Here is an 8,347-nt window from a genome sequence, read left to right on the forward strand (position 1 = left end):
AGCTAGACTTGAAGCAATTCCAATATTGATCCTTATGCTAGCCATTGCTCGCTTATGCTAACCATCACAATATCATCTTATATCAAATGGATGTTACAAGTGCATTTCTCAATGTTAAGCTTGAGGAAGAAGTATATGTGAAGATCCTAAGCATTCTGACTAAGTCTTCAGACACAACAAGGCCCTCTATAGCCTCAAGCAGGCCCCTCGAACGTTGTATGATACTATGTAGGAATTCCTTGTGAAGAAAGGCTTCAAACCTAGTTCACTCGACCCAATTATTTTCACAAAATCCTATGACCATGAATTATTTGTGTGCCAAATATATGTGGATGATATTTTCTTTGGTTGTATTTACAAATGTTATAGTGAGGAATTTGTCTACATGATGAGTGAAGAATATCAAATGTCCATGATGGGAGAGCTGAAACTCTTCTTAGATCTTCAAATTCATCAACAACACAATCACATCTTCATATCTCACGATAAATACCTCAAGGATGCCATGAAGAAATTCGGCATGCAGCAAAGTCTCAAGATTTCTATGCCTACAAATGACGACCTCTGCATTGACGAAAATGGTAAAGATATCAATCACAAGGTATATCGCTCCATGATTGGCTCTTTATTGTATCTATGTGCATCTAGGCCAGATATTATGCTTAGTGTTTGCATGTGTACTTGTTTCCAAGCAACACCGAACGAATCATACCATAAGGCTGTGAAACATATTCTTTGATATCTAGCTCACACACAAACGCTTGGATTATGGTACCCCATGGCTCAAATCTTCATCTCGTTGGATACTGTGACTCTGACTATGCTGGTGATCATGTGGGTTTCAAGTGAACATCAAGAACATGCCATTTCCTGGGACGATCCCTTGTTTGTTGGTCCTCGAAAAAGCAAAATGCATGTCACTATCTACTGCTGAAGCTGAGTACATTGATGTTAGTTCCTGCTGTGCTCGACAACTATGGATGAAGCAAACCCACAAGGACTATGGCATCAACGTGAAGAATGTGCCTCTCTACTGCGACAACAAGAATGCCATCAAGATTGTTGACAACCTAGTTCAACATTTGAAGACCAAGCACATTCAGATTCGCCATCATTTTGTTCGTGGTCATGTACTCAAGGGCGACATCTTCATCGACCACTTGAAGACTGAAGAACAACTAGTTGATATCTTCACCAAGCCCTTGGATGAAAAGAGATTATGAAAGTTACAATGTGACCTAAATATCTTAGAACCTTTGAATGTTTTGTGAAAGGAGACACATCCTAAAACTTGCAAAATTAATGACTTAGAAGTGGAACACACGAAGTAATATTTTTCATCAATCAATGAAGACTAAGCCTCTAAGTGCGAAGAAGTTCATGAAGAATTTGATTCTGTGAACCCTACAATAATTGTACGCAGTCTCTGAAATCGTCATTCTTATACGATGGATCACGCCACCAACCATAGTTGAAATTCTTCAAAATTTATTTTTTCTTCATTTTGAAAATTCTTCACATTTTCAAATTCCGCAAATTTGCAAATTCCTAAAAATGTTCAAATTCTTCAAAAAATTTAAACTCGTATTCTTCATTGACTATATATACTAGTCGTAGACCCGTGCATTCGCACGGGCACAATTATAATCATGACAATGTTAATATTTAAGGAATTAACTTTGAATGCAAAAATAAATCTAGATATCAATTACAATTTTTTTGTTTATTTCCATCTATGAGAATATGTGGAAATCACTGTCAAAAATAACAACTAAAAGGAAAAGAAAACCATTTCTCAATACATACACAAAATAAGAATTGACTAAAGGGTTATGAGAAAGAATACAATATTTGTTTGGTTCCAAAAATTAATAATAGAGCAATCAGAGAGATTATTTGCATGTAGAGCATACAGTTCAAATATCATCTAGAAAGGACATGTATAACAACTAATATAAATCATTTTAGGTTTTTTTGAAGAGCTTACATCAGCAACATTATAAAGTAGAATATGTGCTATATATAATGACTAATTAAGATTAAAACTTAATTCTATATGCATTTGATATCATGCATAAAAAACATATAAGTAGGTTGATATGATACTTGCATGTAAAACAAAGCGTAGCTGCACTTCAGAAGCAATCTTGGTAGCTCCGTACACATCCCACATAGATATGCGCCATGATTTCGAGTATTGAGCAACCCCAACACGCTAAATTAGTACAAAAAGAAAAAGAGAAAATCGTGTGACAAAACATCTCTATATACCATTAATATTAGCCGACATTATTTACTTTTGTACTACCATAGCTTAAATATTACTTCATGTGTTAAGAAATATATATTCCAACCTTGATCTTGATTTCTGCCAACAAAATCATACTCTCGACAACTAACTAAGATATTTAATAATGGTGCGTCTCAAATATTTGACATTGATTATGTCTACAGCTTGTATCAGTCATCCTTGAAAGAAAAAACATACTGTGGTAGAATATACTAAAACAATGCTCTCAAGATGTATGTCCTAAGGGGTCATCCCTATCAGTAAAACCATTGGTTATTTTTGGAAACTAACATTAAACGTAGAAAATTCTTATGCCCAGACCAAGCTGTCCAAATGGAAAGGTTCATGTATAGAAAAGTATACGACACCTTGAATGCGGTTTATTTAAAAATATCATAGGTATGGCACAAAAAACATTACTTGGAGTTGGGGATAGTCTTACCTCACGTGGACACTGGTGGAAAAACAGGCTTCCGTCTAGCCCCATAAGTCGCGAAGCTGTAGGAACCGCGACTAATGGGACCTTTAGTCGCGGTTCTGGAGGTGAACCGCGACCAAAGGCCTGGGCCCAGGGCGCTCGGTGGCCAGCTGGTGCACGTGAGGGGCTTTAGTCGCGGTTGGTCAGGACAACCGCGACTAAAGGCCTTCGGGCACCTTTAGTCACGGTTTGCCAGGCCAACCGCAACTAAAGCCCCTCCCCTATATATACCCATCCAGCAGCCAACACTTAGCCATTTAGAGCCATTCTCTTCACACTTAGGGTTTAGGTTTGCTTTTGGTTCCTCTTATGCACATAAGGTGTTTGATGAAATGCCCCAAGAGCATGAAACAAACATGACATGAAGTGTCGGAGCCACACTCCTCGATCGCGGTTAGCAACTTGATGAACCTTTGATGTGTCATTGATAAAATATGCATGTGTGTAGTTCATTGTTTAATTTATATTGTTTGTAGCTAGTTAGTTTAACAAATGCATGATGGTTAATTATATATTTTATATTATAATAATGCAGATGAATCGGCAATGGATGTACGTTAACCGACTCTCCGGCGAGTTCACTACGGGTTTGAAAGATTTCCTCGTAGTGGCTAATGCGAACAAGCGGGGGGGTTTTGTTATCTGTCCATGTGTTAACTGTAAGAATCAGAAGGGTTACTCTTCCTCAAGAGATGTTCACATGCATCTGCTTCGGCACGGTTTCATGCCAAGCTATAATTGTTGGACCAAGCATGGAGAAAGAGGGGTTATAATGGAAGAAGATGAAGAAGGGGATGATTTCATCGATGAAAGCTATCTTGCTCATTTCGGTGATACTTTCATGGAGGATGCTGAAGGTGAAGGGGAAGGTGAAGAAGAGGCACGTGATGATCCCGTTGATGATCTTGGTCGGACCATTGCTGATGCACGGAGACGCTGCGAAACTGAAAAGGAGAGGGAGAATTTGGATCGCATGTTAGAGGATCACAGAAAGGCGCTGTACCCCGGATGCGATGATGGTCTGAAAAAGCTGGGCTGCACACTGGATTTGCTGAAATGGAAGGCAGAGGCAGGTGTAGCTGACTCGGCATTTGAAAACTTGCTGAAAATGTTGAAGAATATGTTTCCAAAGGATAACGAGTTGCCCACCAGTACGTACGAAGCAAAGAAGGTTGTCTGCCCTCTAGGTTTAGAGGTTCTGAAGATACATCCATGCATCAACGACTGCATCCTCTACCGCGGTGAATACGAGAATTTGAATGAATGCCCGGTATGCACTGCATTGCGTTATAAGATCAGAGGCGATGACCCTGGTGACGATGTTGAGGGCCAGAAACCCAGGAAGAGGGTTCCCGCCAAGGTGATGTGGTATGCTCCTATAATACCACGGTTGAAACGTCTGTTCAGGAACAAAGAGCATGCCAAGTTGTTGCGATGGCACAAAGAGGACCGTAAGTCGGACGGGGAGTTGAGACACACCGCAGATGGAACGCAATGGAGAAAGATCGACAGATGGTTCAAAGATTTTGCAGCTGACGCAAGGAACATAAGATTTGCTCTAAGTACGAATGGCATGAATCCTTTTGGCGAGCAGAGCTCCAGCCATAGCACCTGGCCCGTGACTCTATGCATCTACAACCTTCCTCCTTGGTTGTGCATGAAGCGGAAGTTCATTATGATGCCAGTGCTCATCCAAGGTCCGAAGCAACCCGGCAACGACATCGATGTGTACCTAAGGCCATTAGTTGATGAACTTTTACAGCTGTGGGGTGGTGTCCGTGTGTGGGATGAGCACAAACAAGAGGAATTTGACCTACGAGCGTTGCTTTTCGTAACCATCAACGATTGGCCTGCTCTTAGTAACCTTTCGGGACTGTCAAATAAGGGATACAATGCATGCACGCACTGCTTACATGAGACTGAAAGTGTACATTTGCCAAATTGTAAGAAGAACGTGTACCTTGGGCATCGTCGATTTCTTTCAAAAATTCATCCAGTAAGAAAGAAAGGCAAGCATTACAACGGCAAGATAGATCACCGGCCGAAGCCTGCGGAACGCACTGGTGCTGAGGTATTTGATATGGTCAAGGATTTGAAAGTCATCTTTGGAAAGGGTCCTGGCGGACAATCAGTTCCGAAGGGAGCTGACGGGCACGCAGCCATGTGGAAGAAGAAATCTATATTCTGGGAGCTAGAATATTGGAAAGTCCTAGATGTCCGCTCTGCAATCGACGTGATGCACGTTATGAAGAATATTTGCGTGAACCTCCTAAGCTTCTTGGGCGTGTATGGGAAGACAAATGATACAAAGGAAGCACGGCAGGACCAGCAACGTTTGAAAGACCCTGATGACCGGCATCCGGAATGGTTTCAAGGTCGTGCCAGCTACGCTCTGACCAAAGAAGAGAAGGTCATCTTTTTTGAATGCCTGAGCAGTATGAAGGTCCCGTCTGGATTCTCGTCCAATATAAAGGGAATAATAAACATGGCGGAGAAAAAGTTCCAAAACCTGAAGTCTCACGACTGCCACGTGATTATGACGCAATTGCTTCCGATTGCTTTGAGGGGGCTCCTGCCGGAAAATGTTCGAGTAGCCATTGTGAAGCTATGTGCATTCCTCAATGCAATCTCTCAGAAGGTAATCAATCCAGAAGTTCTACCACGGTTACAGAACGATGTGATCCAATGTCTTGTCAGTTTCGAGTTGGTGTTCCCGCCATCCTTCTTCAATATTATGACGCACCTCCTGGTTCACCTAGTCGAAGAGATTTTCGTTCTCGGTCCTGTATTTCTACACAATATGTTCCCCTTCGAGAGGTTCATGGGAGTATTAAAGAAATATGTTCGTAACCGTGCTAGGCCAGAAGGAAGCATCGCCAAGGGCTATGGAAATGAGGAGGTAATTGAGTTTTGTGTTGACTTTGTTCCTGACCTTAAGCCGATTGGTCTTCCTCGATCGCGGCACGAGGGGAGACTAAGTGGAAAAGGCACGATCGGAAGGAAATCAACGATATGTATGGACGGCCATTCTCTGACTGAAGCACACCACACTGTACTGACCAATTCCAGCTTGGTGGCTCCGTACTTTGAGAAACACAAGAATATTTTACGCTCTGACAACCCGGGGAAGCCTGAATCCTGGATTAGGAAGGCCCACATGGAGACTTTCGGCAGTTGGTTGAGAAAACATTTAATGAATGACAATGATGTTGTAGATCAGCTGTACATGTTGGCCAAGACACCATCTTCGACTATAACGACTTTCCAAGGGTACGAGATAAATGGGAATACATTTTACACGATCGCCCAAGATAAAAAGAGCACCAACCAAAACAGTGGTGTCCGCTTTGATGCAGCAACCGAGAATGGGCAAGAGGTCACATATTATGGTTACATAGAGGAGATATGGGAACTTGACTATGGACCCTCCTTTAAGGTCCCTTTGTTCCGGTGCAAATGGTTCAAGCTAACAGGAGGTGGGGTAAAGGTGGACCAGCAATACGGAATGACAATGGTGGATTTCAACAATCTTGGTTACCTTGATGAACCATTCGTCCTAGCGAAAGATGTCGCTCAGGTTTTCTATGTGAAGGACATGAGTAGCAAACCGAGGAAACGGAAAGATAAGAAAACGATCAGTACATCATGCGATGATCCAAAGCGCCACATTGTTCTTTCAGGGAAAAGAAACATCGTGGGAGTGGAGGACAAGACATACATGTCAGAAGATTATAATATGTTTGCTGAAATTCCGCCCTTCAAAGTGAACACCGACCCAAGCATTAAGTTAAATGATGAGGATGCTCCATGGATACGGCACAATCGTAAGCAAGCAGGGACACAAGGGAAGAAATGATGTGTAATAATTTATTGTACCAAACTTTGTTGAATGGATCATGTGAATTATATTACCCGTGATGTGTTTGGTGTCCATTTTCGAATGATTCGAGATACCACTGATGATACATGAAATTTGGAGTGATTTAGTCATACTCCTGCCTAGGCGTATAATATGCATACTCGTAGTCTTCATAGCCGCTGTCGTCGTTGTACTGGTAGTCGACGCCTTCTAAGTTGCCGCCGTCGTCGTCGCTGCTGTCGTCGCTGTCGTCGGGCGGCGCTCGTGGCTCGAACTGAGGGTAGCGCAGGCGGGGGATATCGCCGGCCGTGATGTAGTCCGTGACGCTCTGCAGAGTCCGGCCGTACCACCATAGCCGACGGCCGGCCTCGTGGAAGTTCCCAGGAGGCAGACCGTCCTCCTCATACCTGGCGAGCGCCCTCTCACGCCGATTGATGAAGAAGGATGAAGATGCAGGAAGAGATGCAGCTCGGGTGCAGCATGAAGATCATCCAGCGGATCTCGGAAGCCAGCAGCGGAGAAGCAGCGTGGCTTCCACGGAGGCCCCACCGGCTGGTGCAGATGCACCGACGATCGAAATTAATGCACCGGAGCCTCTGGTGGTCGAAATTACTGCACCGGAGCCTCTGGTGGTCGAAATTACTGCACCGGAGCCTCCTCGCTACCCCGTGGACGATATAAAGGAGATGAAAGAATGTCATATGTATTATCCTATCGGGAACATGTCCATGAAGGTAGCCATCGGCAGTGCTTTACCATGTTTACCTGGAGCACTCCACCACAACAACCCCATTCAAGATGGCTATGCTCGTGTCACGGTGGAGGACATAGTCCAAGGGTTTGAGGACCTGGAGATTGACATTGCTACACCTGAAGGGGAGAAAAGACTTGGAGATGTCAAGCGCCATTTCATTCTATGGCAAAAGAAGTTTATCAAGTTTCCAGGCGAGGCGCCAAGGACAACAAGTCCACCCCCCTACGGTGGTGGTGGTGGCGGTGGCGGTGGTGGTGGTGGTGGTGGTGGTGGCGGTTCACCTACACCTCCGTCACGTCAGCCGACGCCCCCCAGTCCACAACGTCCGGCGGGTGATCAGACGCCGCCCCCCAGTCCTCGTCCGGCGGGTGATCAGACGCCGCCCCCCAATCCACCTCCGGCAAAGAAGCAGAAGCAGAAGCAGTCCTGGATTATTAACCCGGACCCTTATGTACCTAAGACCACAAAGGTACCGGAGCCATCACTGAAGCCTCTCCCCACAAGGCCTTGGGAACGTAGTGCCGAGGAAGTCGACGCGGCCGCGGCTGCTGATTTGGAGAAATGGAAGGCGGACTGCAAGAAGAAAAGAGAGCCCGAGCCCAAGCCAGTATTTTCTGATGAGCAAAAGAAGTGGGCTAAGTCATTTTTGAGCACACCGTCCCAAGCCGCGAAGAATCTGCCTGACGACTATGCACGTGAACTTCGCAGGCAGGCACTCATGTTCAAGGAGAACAAAGAGCGGGAGAAGGCCGAAAGTAAAAAAAGCGGGAAACAAGTTGCCCAGCTCGGGGAACAAAGTAAACAATCGATTGCCCCGCTTATAGTGGAAGCCGCCGGTCCGGATGCCCCCGAGATCATACAAGCTGCGGCAGCACAGGGATTGACTGCAACGAGTGCCAGAGAACAAGCGGCCAACTTAGGTATTACTCTTCGTGAACTGTTAGGCCTTGATGAGGCGCCAGTGAA

The sequence above is a fragment of the Hordeum vulgare genome, chromosome 2H (assembly GCF_904849725.1).
Source record: "Hordeum vulgare subsp. vulgare chromosome 2H, MorexV3_pseudomolecules_assembly, whole genome shotgun sequence".
In the NCBI taxonomy this organism is placed as follows: domain Eukaryota; kingdom Viridiplantae; phylum Streptophyta; class Magnoliopsida; order Poales; family Poaceae; genus Hordeum; species Hordeum vulgare.